This window comes from Pistacia vera, unplaced genomic scaffold, assembly GCF_008641045.1.
Source record: "Pistacia vera cultivar Batoury unplaced genomic scaffold, PisVer_v2 Contig212, whole genome shotgun sequence".
NCBI lineage: Eukaryota > Viridiplantae > Streptophyta > Magnoliopsida > Sapindales > Anacardiaceae > Pistacia > Pistacia vera.
Genome location: NW_022196016.1, coordinates 1,645,087 through 1,663,912, shown reverse-complemented (window position 1 = coordinate 1,663,912; position 18,826 = coordinate 1,645,087). Strand labels below are relative to the sequence as shown.

General features: G+C 35.7%; 1 long non-coding RNA gene and 1 pseudogene across 1 annotated transcript; both read left to right on the top strand.

Moving 5' to 3' along the window:
* Positions 1-4,146: 4,146 nt before the first annotated feature.
* Positions 4,147-17,345, top strand: LOC116129425 (annotated as a pseudogene).
* Positions 9,019-9,640, top strand: LOC116129467. The gene is made up of 3 exons (XR_004127925.1): positions 9,019-9,031; positions 9,331-9,461; positions 9,615-9,640. It is a non-coding gene; the product is annotated as an uncharacterized LOC116129467 (long non-coding RNA).
* Positions 17,346-18,826: the final 1,481 nt, after the last annotated feature.

Below are 18,826 nucleotides of genomic sequence, written 5' to 3'. Positions count from 1 at the left end.
AATAACCTTTCGTTTTGCTTCTGTTGCCTTTGAATATTTGTTGATGTTTTTTGTGTGCGTTGACTGAGTTATGTTGATCTTAAGTTATATTTTCTAAAGTTCTCAGCTCGTCGCTGATCTCAAAAGTCTTAGGTTGTCGCTTTCTCACATTTGAATATGATTTATGACTAGGTTGTCTTTCTCGCAGCTGCCTGTGAGCTATGATGAGCAGCCACCTCAAAGCATAGCTCTTGAGCTATGACAATGTTCGTATCTCAAGTAGTCTCACTTCGAGTTAGGGCGTGACGCTCTCCTCAGAATGTCGTTGAGTTTCAATCAAGCGCTTTTCTCGAGACTTAACCATCGAAGTTAGGTTTTGGGAGCTTTTCTCAAGAAACTACAGTTGAGTTATGACTCACTAAGTGCTCATGTCGTGCCGCCTATCGTCGAGTTATGAGGTTGTCCCTCGGGGCTTCGAGTTATAGTGCTGTTATTTTCTCAAGGAACAAACCTTGAGTTATAACTGAATTGCCTTCTCGAGCTGTTAGACTTTGAGTTTTAATGACATCTTTTTCTCAATTGTGGTGTAAGTCCTTTTTAGAGTTCGATCTTCATGTTATAGCGTGACTTCTTTTTCTGAAACATCATCGTTGAGTTATGAAACCAAGCTAACTAACACTTAATTCAGACATTCTAAAGCAACTTAACAATTAACGTTCGTAAGATGAAAAAAGAGACTTTAATATAAAATTACAGGCTTCACTAGACTTGGCACATCTTTGTTTTTTTTTTTTTTTTTTTCCAATAAACTTCATCTATCAAAGTTACAATGTACCTGCTATTTTCACTGAATTTGGACGAGCTTTGTTTTCTCAGCCACTGTGGTTGGGGTTGTTTTTGCTTCGAGCAATTATGAAGCTTGGTGACAACATTCTTTGGAGTTTTGCCAAGACCCTTTTGACTATCCACAATTTTGCTCTGATATGTCATGACAACATTAATCTTATCATGGGACCTTTCTTGCTACTCTCTTCGACCATCTTGCTCTTGACAAGCTCACAGTCTATCCACTAATCTAAATGACCCTTTTTGATAAGGTCTTCCACTACATCCTTCAGACTCGACATTGTTGGTATCATTGCAATGTCCTTGTGATATCTACAGTACTTATTGGGGTCATCTTCGAGGACTGGTGTCTATCCCTGTCACGTCGATCTTGTTGTCCCTTTCTTTTTTCCTTTCCTTTGTCTTCATCTCGAGCAGGGGCTTTACCGAATTCCTGGCATTGCCCTGCTTGAGGGCGGCTAGCGAGTTCTCAACTCGCAAGTGCTTCTCTGCCATTTTGTAGAAGCAAGGTAGAGACCATTGTCCTTGGCTTGCAATTCCTTCCATAGTTGGTTTGTGGACAAACTTTGACATGAGGAGCGTTTAGATCGACTTTTGTAGGCGTTGGCTATCTTACTCTTTTCCCGGTTGAACCTCCAGGTAGGATCTTAACGTGTTGTCTTTCTCTTATCGATGTCACTAGGTAGTTCATGGCATGGAAAACCACTTGCTCGCTTGGAATTTCTAAAGGAATAGTGTGGCAGCGCTTCCAAGGCTTATCGAGCCTGCTAGGAGACCTCTATACTATCTTTTCGCTCTCTTAGTCAACATACTACCAAACAACGACACTGGTGGAGACTTGAGACCGATTACTCTCATTAGATCATTGAATGCATCTATGATCTTGGGATCACCTCTCCCATCGAAGGCTCCATGCTCGACATTTTGAAATTTGGAGGGAAGGATGCCAGAGCACACTTCTGAAAGAGGGGATCCTCCATATCCCTCACTTTCTTATCCTAGATCTTGGAGGTCGTAAAAATTTGTTGCAACTGATTAGTTGCTGAGACTCCATTTTTTGCTCTTATGGCGGACTCATTATGAGCTCGTGAGGCATTTAATCGAGTACAGAGATTTTCGCTCAGTGCAGTTACCTTGTTTCCTAATTCTCAATACACTCGTACGATTGTATTTTGCGCGGTTGTTGTGTTGTGGTGCTCAGGTTGTACGTAGAGTCTGTTGATTGAAGTTAACCATTTCCTAGTGTAAGATGCATTGTTATGGTGGTCTCTCTAGGAGTTAACCATTTTCTTGCGCAAGGTGCGCTAGTTATAGGCGTCTCCCCGTCAATCTTCTTTTGGCACCTTGGAGATTTTGCTCCCTTATTTGCCTCGGGTTTTGCTCGCTAGTCGAGCCAGAACTCTTAGTTGGTGTTAAGTATGGAAGAACAATAGGTCATCTCTCGTTCCTTGAGTTATGTTCTGTTGATTTGGAGCCTATTGCCCTAGTACTATCCCTTGGAAGGTGGCCATCTACTGTTGTAGAGTTTGGACCGCGTGGCTAATGCTTCAATTATATCCATCATCTGTGGATTGGTTGGTGTGCAGTTGAAGTCCCTGCCATATTTGGATTTGGAGAACTGCCGGGTTTGTCAGCGTGGAGTTTGCACCTCCTTATTGATGGCTCCTAGATTGTTGAGTCGACGTTGTCGACATGATTGTTTTGGTCCTACTCTTTAATGAGGTTATGCGAGCCATGTTGATATTGAACAGATTTGGAAAATTGAACAAGATCTCCTTAAAGCTTTGAAGAGCTCTATGGGGGCCCCATTTCTTGCGCCAAAATATTGATACAAAAAATTACACTAACTAGAGGTAAGTGATTGAAATGACAGAACCATTAGGATGTGTGTGTAATCCTGATGGATCAACAATGAAGGCAATGCGATGATGATGTGTAGTAATAATCTGAAATAACAAAAAAAAAAAAAAAAAATTTAAAGTGGTTTGGTTGCTTATAATTCAAAACCTACTCCATTGTATGTATAAAGTGTATTGACGAGCTGAGTTAAAGAGTTATTCTGAGATACAAAGAGTCATCTCAACGAGTTTTCCCTCTTGAGTTCTCTCTCTTCTTAGTCTCTATCTTAGACCCTCTCTTTCTCCTCCCTCAAAACATTATAATTGGGTTTCTAAATACCCATTACAAGATTGAATTGGAAATAACTCAAACATGAAATAACGGATCTTTGGCTTTGATCATGGAGTCTATATCCTAAGATATCTCCAGGTCAAAAGCGATTTATTGCACCACAGTTAGTTTTAAAATTTTTTATGATCATATAGTTTTTTATCAAAAGATATTTGAAATAGAAGGGTTAAATATAACGTTTCTTTAAAATTGTACTATTATTAAGATTTTGGATTAAATTCACAAACCACTATTATATGGTAAAATTATGAAAGGCAGCTTATAGCCTTATAGAGAACACTAATTTGTGTTTAACCAATCAAATTTGACTATCCACCTAGAATTGAGCAAACTTTAGGCTCTATAAAATAAGTATGATTAACAATATAAATATATATTATCAACATAAACCTCATATTTTACAATAATTTAAATTTATGATACTATATTAAAAAAAAAAAATCCTTAAAATATTCTTTCACCGTTCATAATGATGGCTCATTATCACCAAATCAAAGTAAAATAAAATATGTCCAACCGTCCAGAATATTTTTAAATTTTTAGATAATAAAAAATTAAAATTTATTGATATTATTAAAAAAGTAAAAAATACGGCTTTATCGATCATAATGCATGAATATTTTTAAATAACTAAAAATAATAACAAAAATCCATTAATACATCCGTTTTTGTATTCATCAATCTATCTTCTATCCCCCATTTCCCTTCATTTTCTCTTCAATTCCTCTTTCTCTCTCTCCTAATATTCCTTTTCCTCACTTTCTCTAATATTTTCTCGAGAAAATTCTAACTTTAACTTTAACTCTAGCTCCAACTCAATCCTTTGTCCCGAACCCAGATCCGATTCTACTTCCCAAATTCTTGCCACGATTTCCTTTGTTTTAGATTCTCCTCGTCTATTTTTTTTTTTCCTTCAACAAAAACAAAAATAATAAAATTCCTTCTTTATCCATTTATCCCCTTCCAAATCCCATCCTTTTTCCCTCTGGAAACTTCTCAGAATATGCTTTTTAGTGATCCATATCTTTACTGACAAATGGGTATTGCTTTTGTTTTTTAAGCAACCTCATGTTTTCGTCTGTACAGTTGTAAGATAGATTATAAGGGTTTTCTTTATTTTGTATTGTTTGTGTGTTTTATGAATAATTTTGGTGGATCTGAGACCAGGGAGTTTTGTGTTGGTGTTTTATTTGGTAATGAATTTGATTGTGATATAAACAGTCAAAAAAGAAGGTGAAATTTCGTTAAATCATATTGTTTGATCCGGGTTAATAAGATCCATGGAACAAGTAATTGGTGGCAAGTTTAAGCTGGGTCGGAAGATCGGGAGTGGTTCGTTTGGGGAGCTTTATTTGGTGTGTATGATTTTTGTTAGTAGCATTGTTCTGTTAGAGTTTTAAGCTTGTAGGTTGTTTGTGTTTTTGTTGCTTGAGTACGTTTTAATGGTGGTCTGGATTGATTTGTTGTAGGTGTGAATGTGCAAAGCGGTGAGGAAGTTGCTGTTAAGCTGTATGTTGTAGACTTTTATACTATTGTAATCTTCTTAATTTTTTGGATAGTTTGATTTTTTTTCTTTTTTTGGGATGGTGAGCGATCATTTATTTGATGGTAAAATTATTGATTTTTTATATTCTTTTCTTAGTTTAATTCATTGAGTGACTATTGGCTGTGTTGTGAAGATTAATTATTGTTTATGAGTGGATGAAAGAATGGCTATTGAATAATTTAACTTTGAGAGTTATTCCCTTTTGGTGTGCTAAGTTAGATACTTCTTGATTTCACATGGATGATCTTCTATAATAGATATCATACTACTGAGTTAGCATTTAACTGAGCAGGTTATATAATGAAGTTTATTATATGGGGATGTACTTGATAGTTTTCTTCAGTGGTTTGTATAATAAAGATCTGAAAAGAGAAAATGATTATTTTTTTGCAATGAAGTAGACTTTAGTTTTTGCCTATCTTCATTTGTCTTCCTTTTTTCTTTGTCCAGGAGTCGGTGAAGACCAAGCATCCTCAGCTTCACTATGAACCAAATTGTACATGCTGCTTCAAGGAGGAATAAGTTTCTTGTATAGCTATTTTTCCGGAGTAAAATTTATACGGGGTCATTCTATTTCTGTGATTGAACTCAATATACTTATTTGACTGTTTTGTTATTTATTTGATATTTTTGTTGCTGTGAAGCGGGTATACCCATCTTAAATGGTTGGAGTTGAGGGCGAATATAATTGTCATGGTTATTGACCTTCTTGGACCTAGCCTGGAAGACTTGTTTAATTATTGTAATCGGAAGTTCACTTTGAAAACAGTCTTAATGCTTGCAGATCAGTTGGTAAATCTGCCAATGCTCTCAAGAAACTTTTTTGTGGTTCATGTAGTTGCCATACTTATGTTTTTTTTTTTTTTGTTGTGTTTGATAGATAAACAAGTTGAGTATATGCACTCTCGTGGTTTTCTTCACCGTGATATAAAGCCTGACAACTTTTAATGGGTTTAGGGCGCAAATCAAATCAGGCATGTTAAATGATTTATTACTTTCATATTTAGTTGCTTGTGCTATCTAACATTGGAATTTTTTCTTGGAACAAGATTGATAATTCTGTTGAGAGTTTCGATGTGACTCCTACTAGAATATTTAGTTTTTGAGATGTAAATATCTGTAAAACTCTTTTGGCTGGAATATTGGTTGCTGTAGTAATAATTTGTGGAACAATGCTGAAAGGAAAAACAAGAGCCATTAGTTTATTGTGGATTATTTGAATCATTCAGGTGGGGGTTTGGCTTTAACCTCAAGCATGATTGTACGAATTTGTGTGCCTGACTACCTGTCTCACATACTGTATGTCACCTTATGTGGCATATGACCCAAATATTAGATTATTATATGTATTAGTTGGGTGGTTCTGCACTCTTAGTACACTACAACCACGAGTATCTGTTTCCTGTAGAAAGACATCCATTCAGCAGACTAAGTATAGATATTTGTAGACGTGGGATTTTATGGAATTTCAACAATTTTAAAAATTTGAATTTTTTTACTATGGTAAGATTTTTGTTTATGAAATTTTGGCTGTCAATTTTGTCACCAATTGTGCTTGTTATTAATGCAAGGAAGATATTTATGGGAAAAAGATCAGGCATGAAAAAGATAAGGAAATCTGGCATAGAAGTTCTCTGACTTTCAGTTTATTCAAGAAGCTGACCTATTGTAGGTTTAGGGTTAATGTGAGGTTTGGAGTACAAGTTGTAGCAGTGTTACATGTGGAAACTAGTTAGTACTACGAAAATTTTTAGTCAAAGATGTCATTTGAAATTTGAGACTTTCTAAGAAATTTAAGATCAAGAAAGAGATGCAGTTTGAGATAGAATTCGATTGGAATAAAAGATTTGCAAAAGCGAGAACAAGCATCTACAGTTATAGAGGAGGATTTCAATTATAAGAGGGAGACTTTTTAGGAACTTTAAGATCAAGAAAGTGGCGAAGTGTGAGATAGAGTCACTTGGGATAAGACTTACAAAGGGTGAAGAATCGGCGCTGAATACTTAAATTAGTTGAATAGCGAAAGAATCACAAGGTTAAAAAAAAAAAAAAAAGAGACTTTGGACATCCTAAACAGTCTAGAATTCAACCCTAAAGTGTGCCCGGAAGGGAGGGGGAGGGATTTAATACTTTGGGAAATTATTTGTCAATCATCGTCACACGTGAACTGATCTGTTGCTAGAATGGTCCAACAAATATATCTGAATTGTGTGTGATGTCTACTACATCGCTTGTATACAGGTTACTACAGTCATTGATTAAATTGGCACTTGCCAACCACTGAAGACATATGAAGTGGTATTCTGTCAACAACACTGTCAAGTCCATATACCAGTACAGGAGGTACATAAATACATACTGGTGTTACAATCCTGTACATAATTACTCTCTTTCACATGTATTCGTTTTGTGTATATTAGAGCAGGTCTGTTTTCTTGGTCAACTTGTGCCACAAATATACTGCTTCCTTGTGTATCAAATAACAGACGTACAAGTGTAGTGCGTGGATGTGTTGGCTACAGAAAAAATGTGTGGCCTTCTAAAATGGGAGATGTACTGCGTGTGGTGTGCTGTAATACATAATGGGACAGGCACGGTTCAGTTTTACTCGTGTTGCATCATTGTGTAGCTTGTAATTGTGTGGTCTGTATGCACATCGGAAGTACGCTCAGTGTGTGTGAATCGTCAATGTGGGCTGGAGGAAAGTGTAGAAAGTCAAGACAGCCCTAGTAACTTAGACAAGTAAAGGCTGTTTGAAGCGTACATGTCTGAAATAAAAGTTTAGGGATAAACTTGGTGGATGTTAAGGCAATAATATCTGTAACAGGCAAGAGGTAAATCTTGAAATGTAAATGTATCGAAAAACCGAAGAGCTACACATTAGATGTTTGACCGTGGATGTGCTAGTTATAGGGATAGATAAAGTACAGGAATAGACATCTGGGGGGTGGGGAATAGAATGGTGAGAATAATGGGTGAGGGGAAGGGGGAGAGAGGGGGGGAAGGACGTGTGTGCTGTGAAGCCATCGATCAAAGGTTTAATTAGGTGATTTTGTACTCAAGTGGGGTCATGGAATTCTGTCAGTGTGTTAAATAACTAGTGGTGCGGGGGTTATGTAAAGTCTTGCTTGGGGGGTAACGTTTGAATCCCAGTAGTAATTGGGCAACACGCGGAAGTTGTAAGTAACTTGTGTGGTAGTCGTGCATTGGTCAGGCGTGAGGATAATTGGGTATGTCATGGTTTACATATCCATCTGTCAAGGAATATTATATCTGGCATTTTGAAGTTCACTTATAGTTCCACAGTGATAATAGAAATGCAATGTCTGCCCCACTTAAGTTCTCATTTGAAAGCCTTTGGCATGTCTCTAATGAATATTCATTCTGTTATTTCACAGGGAAAATAAGAAGTCATTAAAGGAAGCAGATCGTGTGATAGCAGATGTAAACTACTCACGCTTGGATGGACCGTTGGGGGAGGAATTATGGTTAATTACTGAGGTTATTTCCCATTTAAGCACTTTGTTCTTGATATCTATTCAGATTCATCAAGCTTTTATTGTTCTAATGATGATTCTACTTTTCATTCAGAGCAAAGCAGAAGAGATGATCTGGAATCCCTTGGTTCGTGCTTATGTATTTTCTCGGGGAAGGTTTAACACATAACGAATCCTTTCACCTTTGTGTATTTATGTGACTTAGCCATATTTAACTTTGTTTTATTTCTCAGCCTTCCATGGCAGGGACTAAAAGCAGGTACCAAAAAGCAGAAATATGATAAGATTAGCGAGAAAAAGATGCTTACTCCATTGAGGTATACCAAGGACATCAGTTTGATGAAATATATGTGCACGGTCTCTTAGATTAGCAGTCAAATGTGTGTGTTTGTGGTTTGTCTGCTGTTAAATCTTAATACTCTCATATATAACAGTGATATGTTACCATCCAGGTTCTTGCAAAACCTATCCATCAGAGTTCACATGTACTTCCATTATTGCCGGTCATTGCGGTTTGAAGACAAACCTGATTATCATACTTGAAGAGGCTTTCGGGACTTGTTATTCGAGAAGGTTAATTTTTAAGTCAACAGTTCAAAATTATTTCTGGTTGTTGTTTTCATTAATGAGTTCTTGACCACACTGCAAATTTCTTTCAGGAGTAGCTTCCAAAACTAAAAATTAAAGTTCTACACTTACTGTTGCAGGTTATCAGTTTGATTACGTGTTTGATTGACATTTGAAGTATCCACAGACTGGTTCCAGTTCAAGAGCACGAGTCAGTATTCTTCTTCGTAATATTTATTATTATAATGGGAAACAGAAAAGAAAGAAGATTTATATCTTTTTCCTATTTCTTGGTACATGATGATCTTCTAATCTCTTCTTGCCTATTGTTTTTTCCATTCAACAGCCAGTGGAAACAAGCTTTGAATGCTGCAGGACCATCAGCTGAAAGATGAGAGGCCTTCAGGTCAGTTCTTTAAAGTTTGGTTCAGTTTGGAAAAAGTTTCGAGAATTAGAGCTGATAGATGCTTTAATTCTCCTAAGACTTGAGTAAGGCTTGGGCTCAAGTATGTGGTCTGTGCTTTGCTCGGATATGGGTTTTTTTTTCAGGTGTAATTTGTTTGATCACTTTGTACAGCTGAGGGATCTATAGATTAATTTGTTTTCTTAATCTCATAGTAATTTCTCTATTCTTTTTTTTTTTTTTTTTTTTTTTTAATTTGATGGATAATGAATAAACTTACAATGTTTAATATCTACTAGTAGGACAAGAGGTTCGAGATAGACTGTCTGGTGCAGTTGAAGCCTTTGTTAGACGGAATGCCTCTGGGCATGGTTTGCATGGTGATCACTCCAGGCACAGATCTTCTGAAGATGTGCCATCATCGAAAGATGTGGTAGAATTGCTTATGAATATTTTGTGTGCTTTAATTGTGCTTTTTTCTCCTTCCTTTTGGAGGAGAGATGGTTTTAAGGTTTACTTGAGACACTTTTTAATGCTCTTTTATTAGTGAAGTTTTACACTTTGTATCTAAACTATGATTTCTCAGCAAGCTGATTCCGAAAGGGCTCGCCCTATCTCGAAATGGAAGTTCTTCAAAGAGGGTTGTCTTAGGAAACAGCCGACCAAGCCTCTGGTGAACCCAGTGAGAAATCGGTCAAGCCGACTGGTTTCAAGCAGTGGTCGGCTGTCTACAACTCAAAGGATACAGCCTGGTTTGATTCCAAATCATCATCTTTTGCTCGTACTGCAAACACAAGAAGTGGTCGTGATGATGCACTTCGGAGCTTCGAGCTCCTGACAATGGCAGGGAAAGAGGAAATAAAGAACATACTCCCATCTGGTGAAGAAAATTGTGTTGGTGGGTGAAATTTTCTTTATGGCTCCTATCAAGATCCCCAGTACTGTAATTTTTTTACAGTACTCTGTATATGTGTATCCATTACTGGACCTTATCCCTCTGCAGCCATAGCTTCACAAATCTTATCCTATGAAAAAAAAAAAAAAAAAAAAAAAACATCAAACCGCACGCGTCTCTGTATCTTTATGAGGGATTCTTGCCAGATTCATGCCATTATTATAAGTGCTATCAAACTCGCGAGAGGAAGACAAAATGATTTCACTCTAGAGAATTGTTCATAAATTTGAAGCACTAATAAACCAACTTTGTTATATTCTTTCGGGAAGAAAAAACTTTGTTAAAGATATCTACCTGTACTCTTTTATCTGTAACTGTTTACATTGTGTCATGTGAGTCTCTCTGTATTAGAGGTATTTCGTTTTAGATTTTTGTTTAATCATCGCCTACCACTTTTTAAACTTTTTTATGGTGCAGCTCACTTTGAATTGACAAAAGGTTTTGCTTTTTGTATTTTGTATCATTATTTTGTCACCCACTAAACTGACACTCGGTGCTTAGCATGTGTAACTCCACATCAACTTTTAATCTTCTGTTCCATTTATAATGCAATCATGCTTGCTCAGGTAAAAGAGTTTATTTTTAATTAAATAACCAAATTATTGACGTTGAAGATGAAGAGTGGAGACACGGAGAATATTGAGGATCCCGAGACGCAATAAGAGTTATTTTATTAATGAGTAATATTAAGTCTTCAATTCAATTTTTTAATCTTTTTTTATAACTCTAACAGGACAGTTGAGTTAATAATTATTACGTTAACTCTTGTTACACTTAAAACATTAAATGATATTAATTAAATACAAATAGTCAGTTCTTAGGAATAAACCATCTTTTTTCATAATAAATGATTGTTCAAGGAATGATCGTTCTTTCCTAAGCAATGATTTTTTTTTATGAATGAAACAATAATTCCTTATAAATGAATGGTCACTCGTCCTTAAGAAATGATCGTTTATGTTGAGTTAAAGTCGTCAGTTGACGTGGTAATGTTAACTCGATTATTATGTTAGGGTTATAAGAGAAAGTTGTGAGATTAGTTAAAAATGTTATATTTTTGTATTACTTAGGCACGTTTAAAAATTGAACGGAATTTGAAACTTATAACAATACTCATTTTTAACAACCACAAGTGACCTGATAGTAAAAAAACAAAACAAAATCTAAGTTTATATAATTTCCCAAGTTTGAGTCTTTACGATTGTTAATAAGAGTGACCAGTATTATTAAGATTTTGGATTAAATTCCACCACTATTATGATAAATTTGAAAGGCAGCTTATAGCCTTAAGAGAAACTATAATTTGTGTTTAACCAATCAAATTTGACTATCCCTAGAATTTGAGCAAACTTTAGGCTCATTATAAAAAAGTATGATTAACAATATAATATATTATCAACATAAACCTCATATTTTACAATATTTAAATTTATGATACTATATTAAAAAAAAAAAAATCCTTAAAATATTCTTTCCACCGTTCATAATGATGGCTCATTATCACCAAATCAAAGTAAAATAAATATGTCCAACCGTCCAGAATATTTTTATTTTTAGATATAAAAAATTAAAATTTATTGATATTATTAAAAAATAGTAAAAAATACGGCTTTATCGATCATAAGCATGAATTTTTAATAACTAAAAAATAATAACAAAAATCCATTAATATCATCCGTTTTTTGATTCATCAATCTATCATGTCTATCACCATTTCCCTTCATTTTCTCTTCAATTCCTCTTCTCTCTCTCCTAATATCCTTTTCCTCACTTCTCTAATATTTTCTCGAGAAAATTCTAACTTTAACTTTAACTCTACTCCAACTCATCCTTGTCCCGAACCCAATCCATTCTACTTCCCAAATTCTTGCCACGAATTTCCTTTGTTTTAGATTCTCCTCTGTCTATTTTTTTTTTTCCTTCACAAAACAAAAAATAATAAAAATTCCTTCTTTATCCATTTATCCCCTTCCAAATCCCATCCTTTTTCCCTCTGAAACTTTCTCAAATATGCATTTTAGTGATCCATATCTTTACTGACAAATGGTATTGCTTTTGTTTTTTAGCAACCTCATGTTCGTCTTGTACAGTTGTAAGATAGATTATAAAGGGTTTTCTTTATTTTGTATGTTTGTGTGTTTTATGAATAATTTTGGTGGATCTGAACCAGGAGTTTTGGTTGTGTTTTATTTGTAAATGAATTTGATTGTGATATAAACAAGTCAAAAAAAGAAGGGTGAATTTCGTTAAATCATATTGTTTGATCCGGGTTAATATAGATCCATGGACAAGTAATTGGTGGCAAGTTTAAGCTGGGTCGGAAGATCGGAGTGGTTCGTTTGGGAGCTTTATTTAGGTGTGTATGATTTTTGTTAGAACATTGTTCTGTTAGAGTTTTAAGCTTGTAGGGTTGTTTGTGTTTGTGCTTGAGTACGTTTTAATGGTGTTCTGGATTGATTTGTTGTAGGTGTGAATGTGCAAAGCGGTGAGAAGTTGCTGTTAAGCTGGTATGTTGTAGACTTTTATACTATTGAATCTTCTTAATTTTTTGGATAGTTTGATTTTTTTTCTTTTTTTGGGATGTGAGCGTCATTTATTTGATGGTAAAATTATTGATTTTTTATATTTCTTTTCTTAGTTTAATTCATTGAGTGACTATTGGCTGTGTTGTGAAGATATATTATTGTTGAGTGGATGAAAAGATGCTTTGAATAATTTAACTTTGAGAGTTATTCCCTTTTGGTGTGCTAAGTTAGTACTTCTTGATTTTCACATGGATGATCTTCTATAATAGATATCATACTACTGGAGTTAGCATTTAACTGAGCAGGTTATATAATGAAGTTTATTATATGGGGATGTCTTGATAGTTTTCTCAGTGGTTTGTATAATAATCTGAAAGAGAAAATGATTATTATTTTTGCAATGAAGTAGACTTTAAGTGTTTTGCCTATCTTCATTGTCTTCCTTTTTCTTTGTCCAGGAGTCGGTGAAGACCAAGCATCCTCACTTCACTATGAATCCAAATTGTACATGCTGCTTCAAGAGGGAAGTAAGTTTCTTGTATAGCTATTTTTCCGGAGTAAAATTTATACAGTGGGTCATTTCTATTTCTGTGGATTGAACTCAATATACTTATTTGACTGTTTTGTTATTTATTTGTATTTTTTTGTTGCTGTGAAGCGGGTATACCCCATCTAAATGGTTTGGAGTTGAGGGCGAATATAATGTCATGGTTATTGACCTTCTTGGACCTAGCCTGGAAGACTTGTTTAATTATTGTAATCGGAAGTCACTTTGAAAACAGTCTTAATGCTTGCAGATCAGTTGGTAAATCTGCCAATGCTCTCAAGAAACTTTTTTGTGGTTCAGGTAGTTGCCATACTATGTTTTGTTTTTATTTTGTGTGTGATAGATAAACAGAGTTGAGTATATGCACTCTCGTGGTTTTCTTCACCGTGATATAAACCTGACAACTTTTTAATGGGTTTAGGCGCAAATCAAATCAGGCATGTTAAATGATTTATTACTTTCATATTTAGTTGCTGGTGCATATCTAAACATTGGAATTTTTTCTTGGAACAAGATTGTAATTCTGTTGAGAGTTTCGATGTGACTCCTACTAAATATTTAGTTTTGAGATGTAAATATCTGTAAAACTCTTTTGGCTGGAATATTTGTTGCTGTAGTAATAATTTGTGGAACAATGCTGAAAGAAAAACAGAGCCATTAGTTTATTGTGGATTTTTTTGAATCATTCAAGGTGGGGGTTTGGCTTTAACCTCAAGCATGATTGTACCATATTTGTGTGCCTGACTACCTGTCTCACATACTGTTAGTCACCTTATGTGGCATATGACCCATATAGATTATTATATGTATTAGTTGGTGGTTCTGCACTCTTAGTACACTACAACCACAGTATCTGTTTCCTGTAGAAAGACATCCTTCAGCAGACTAAGTAGATATATTTGTAGACGTGGGATTTTATGGAATTTCAACAATTTAAAAAATTTGAATTTTTTTACTATGGTAAGATTTTTGTTTATGAAATTTTGGCTGTCAATTTTGTCACCAATTGTGCTTGTTATTATGCAAGGAAGATATTTATGGGAAAAAGATCAGGCATGAAAAAGATAAGATGAAATCTGGCATAGAAGTTCTCTGACTTTCAGTTTATTCAGAACATGACCTTTGTAGGGTTTAGGGTTAATGTGAGGTTTGGAGTACAAGTGTAGCAGTGTTACATGTGGAAACTAGTTAGTACTACAGAAAATTTTAGTCAAGAGATGTCATTTGAAATTTGGAGACTTTCTAAGAAATTTAAGATCAAGAAAGAGATGCGTTTGAGATAGATTCATTGGAATAAAGATTTGCAAAAGCGAGAACAAGCATCTACAGTATGATAGGAGTATTCAATTATAGAGGGAGACTTTTAGGAACTTTAAGATCAAAAGTGGCGAAGTGTGAGATAAGTCACTTGGGATAAGACTTACAAAAGGGTGAAGAATCAGGCCTGAATACTTAAATTAGTTGAATAGCGAAAGAATCACAAGGTTAAAAAAAAAAAAAAGAGACTTGGCCATCCTAAAAGTCTAGAATTCCACAATGTGCCTTCGATGAATCTTTGTGAATTAATTTGCAAATGTGTTCGATGATGTATCTAAAATTAACAAATTTCTGTTTGTTTTTTATGCTTGATAACAGGTTTACATCATTGATTATGGCCTTGCAAAGAAGTATAGGGTCTTCAAACACACAGCATATACCATACAGGTACTACTTTTCCTTTTTCCCTTTTTTGTTTGTGTAATTTAAGGTTATGTTTTTGTAACTTGTGCACAATTGCTTACTTTGTGTTGCAATGAACTTAATGTAATCTACTGTTGCACAATGTGGCCTTCTAAAATGTGAATGCTAGTGGTGCTTTATAATATGAAATGTTCAGTTACAATTTGCATCATGTACATTTAGTTTTTCTTTTCACATGGAAGTATCTCATTGGTTTGAATCAATGTGTGCATGTGAAATTTAGAAAGAAAGGACAATAAACTTAGAGAAATAGCTGTTTGAAATACAGTCTTAATTTTAACTTGATTTACATTGCTTACAAGTTCTTAATGTAAATGTATCCCAAGATGCATTGATTTTGACCTGTCTATATTTTAATAAGTTACATCTAGTTTTCTGTAAGCCATCTTCAGTTATTAGTGGTTTGGCTCAAGTTATGTTCTGTCTTTATATATTAGGGTTTAATCTTGCTTGGTCATTTTACATTTTTTGGCCCCAAATTGTATTACTTGGTCTCTGGCCTATTTTTTGTGTTTTCTCCATCTAGTTTTTCTGGCATTTTGAATTTCGGGATATTCCAATTGTAATGATGAATGTAGAACCTTGTTCTCTTTGAAGCCTTTCATTGTCTATAATGATTCATTCTGTTTTTCACAGGGAAAATAAGAATCTTACAGGAACAGCTCGTTATGCAGTGTAAACACTCACCTTGGAGTTGGTGAGTATAGTTTTGTTAGGATTGTCTTTTGTTTCTGATATCATATTCAGATTCATCAAGCTTTATATTTGTTCTAATGATGATTCTACTTTTCATTCAGAGCAAAGCAGAAGAGATGATCTGGAATCCCTTGTTACGTGCTTATGTATTTTCTCGGGGAAGGTTTAACACATAACTGAATCACTTTCACCTTGTGTATTTATGTGACTTAGCCATATTAACTTTGTTTTTATTTCTCAGCCTTCCATGGCAGGACTAAAAGCAGGTACCAAAAACAGAAATATGATAGATTACGAGAAAAAGATGCTTACTCCCTCATTGAGGTATACCAAGAACATCAGTTTGATGAAATATATGTGCACGGTCTCTTAATTAGCAGTCAAATGTTGTTGTTTGTGGTTTGTCCTGCTGTTAAATCTTAATACTCTCATATATACAGTGATATGTTACCATCCAGGTTCTTTGCAAATCCTATCCATCAGAGTTCACATCGTACTTCCATTATTGCCGGTCTGCGGTTTGAAGACAAACCTGATTACTCATACTTGAAGAGGCTTTTCCGGGTTGTTTATTCGAGAAGGTTAATTTTTAAGTCTAACAGTTCAAAATTATTTCTTGGTTTGTTGTTTTCATTATGAGTTCTTGACCACACTGCAAATTTCTTTCAGGAGAGCTCTTCCAAAACTAAAAATTAAAGTTCTACAACTATAACTTGTGCAGTTATCAGTTTGATTACGTGTTTGATTGGACCATTTTGAAGATCCACAGACTGGTTCCAGTTCAAGACACGAGTCAGTATTTCTTTCTTCTCGTTAATATTTATTATTATAATGGGAAACAGAAAAGAAAGAAGATTATATCTTTTTTCCTATTTCTTGGTACATGATGATTCTCTAATCTCTCTTGCCTATTGTTTTTCCATTCAACAGCCAAGTGGGAAACAAGCTTTGAATGCTGCAGGACCATCAGCTGAAAGATTAGAGAGGCCTTCAGGTCAGTTCCGTTTAAGTTTGGTTCAGTTTGGAAACAAGTTTCGAGAATGAGCTGATAGATGCTTATAATTCTCCTAAGACTTGAGTAAGGCTTGGGCTCAATATGTGTCTGTTGCTTTGCTCGATATGGGATTTTTTCTTTCAGGTGCTAATTTGTTTGATCACTTTGTACGCAGTGAGGGATCTATAGATTTAATTTGTTTTTTTAATCTCATAGTAATTTCTCTATTCTTTTTTTTTTTTTTTTTTTTTTTTAATTTGAATTGGATAATGAATAAACTTACAATGTTTAATATCTATCTAGTAGGACAAGAGGTTCGAGATAGACTGTCTGGTGCAGTTGAGCCTTTGTTAGACGGAATGCCTCTGGGCATGTTTGCATGGTGACACTCCAGGCACAGATCTTCTGAAGATGTGCCATCCGCGAAAGATGTGGTAGGAATTTGCTATGAATATTCTGTGTGCTTTAATTTGTGCTTTTTTCTCCTTCCTTTGGAGGAGAGATGGTTTTAAGGTTTACTTGAGACACTTTTTAATGCTCTTTATTAGTAGAAGTTACACTTTGTACTAAACTATGATTTCTCAGCAAGCTGATTCCGAAAGGGCTCCTCCTATCTCGAAATGGAAGTTCTTCAAAGAGGGTTGTCTTAGGAAACAGCCGACCAAGCTCCTCTGTGAACCCAGTGAGAATCGGTCAAGCCGACTGTTTCAAGCAGTGGTCGGCTGTCTACAACTCAAAGGTACAGCCTGGGTTTGATCCAAATCATCATCTTTTGCTCGTACTGCAAACACAGAAGTGGTCGTGATGATGCACTTCGGAGCTTCGAGCTCCTGACAATTGGCACGGGAAAGAGGAAATAAAGAACATACCCCATCTGGTAAGAAGAAATTGTGTGTGGGTGAAATTTTCTTTATGGCTCCTATCAAGATCCCCAGTACTGTAAATTTTTTTACAGTACTCTGTATATGTGTATCCATTACTGGACTCTATCCATCGGTACCTGCTATTTTCACTGAATTTGGACGAGCTTTGTTTTCTCAGCCACTGTGGTTTGGGGTTGTTTTTGCTTCGAGGCAATTATGATAGCTTGGTGACAACATTCTTTGGAGTTTTTGCCAAGACCCTTTTGACTATCACAATTTTGCTCTTAGAAGTTAGTCATGACAACATTAATCTTATCATGGGACCTTTCTTGCTACTCTCTTCGACCATCTTGCTCTTGACAAGCTCACAGTCTATCCACATAATCTTTTAAATGACCCTTTTTGATAAGGTCTTCCACTACATCCTTCAGAGCTCGACAATTGTTGGTATCATTGCAATGTCCTTGTGATATCTACAGTACTTATTGGGGTCATCTTCGAGGACTGGTGTCTATCCCTGTCACGTCGATCTTGGTTGTCCCTTCTTTTTTTCCTTTCCTTTGTCTTCATCTCGAGCAGGGGCTTTACTCGAATTCCTGGCATTGCCCTGCTTGAGGGCGGCTAGCGAGTTCTCAACTCGCAAGTGCTTCTCTGCCATTTTGTAGAAGCAAGGTAGAGACACATTGTCCTTGGCTTGCAATTCCTTCCATAGATTGGTTTGTGGACAAACTTTGATAATGAGGAGCGTTCATATCAACTTTTGTAGGCGTTGGCTATCTTACTCTTTTCCCGGTTGAACCTCTCCAGGTAGGATCTTAACGTGTTGTCTTTCTCTTATCGGATGTCGCTGAGGTAGTTCAATGGCATGGAAAACCACTTGCTCGCTTGGAATTTCTAAAGGAATAGTGTGGCGAGTTGCTTCCAAGGCTTTATCGAGCCTGTTAGGAGACCTCTATACTATCTTTTTGCTCTCTTAGTCAACATGACTACTAAACAACGACACTTGGTGAGACTTGAGACCTGATGTAGCTCTATTAGATCATTGAATGCATCTAGGTGATCTTGGGGATCACCTCTCCCATCGAAGGCTAGCATGCTCGACATTTTGAAATTTGGAGGGAAGGGTGCTCAGAGCACACTTCTGAAAGAAGGGATCCTCCATATCCCTCACATTGCTCGTCCTAATGAGCTTGGAGGCCGTCAAGAATTTGCTACAGCTGATTAGTTGCTGAGACTCCATTTTATGCTCTTATGGTAGACTCATTATGAGCTCGCAAGGCATTTAATCAAGTACAGAGATTTTCATTTGGTGCAGGTTGACCTCGTTTCCTAATTCTATCAATACACTCGTACGATTGTAGTTGCGCGAGGTTGTTGTGTTGTGGTAGCTCAGGTTGTACGTAGAGTCTGTCGAGAATTGAGAGTTAACCCTTTCCTAGTGCAAGATGCATTGGTTATGGGCGTCTTTCTAGGAGTTA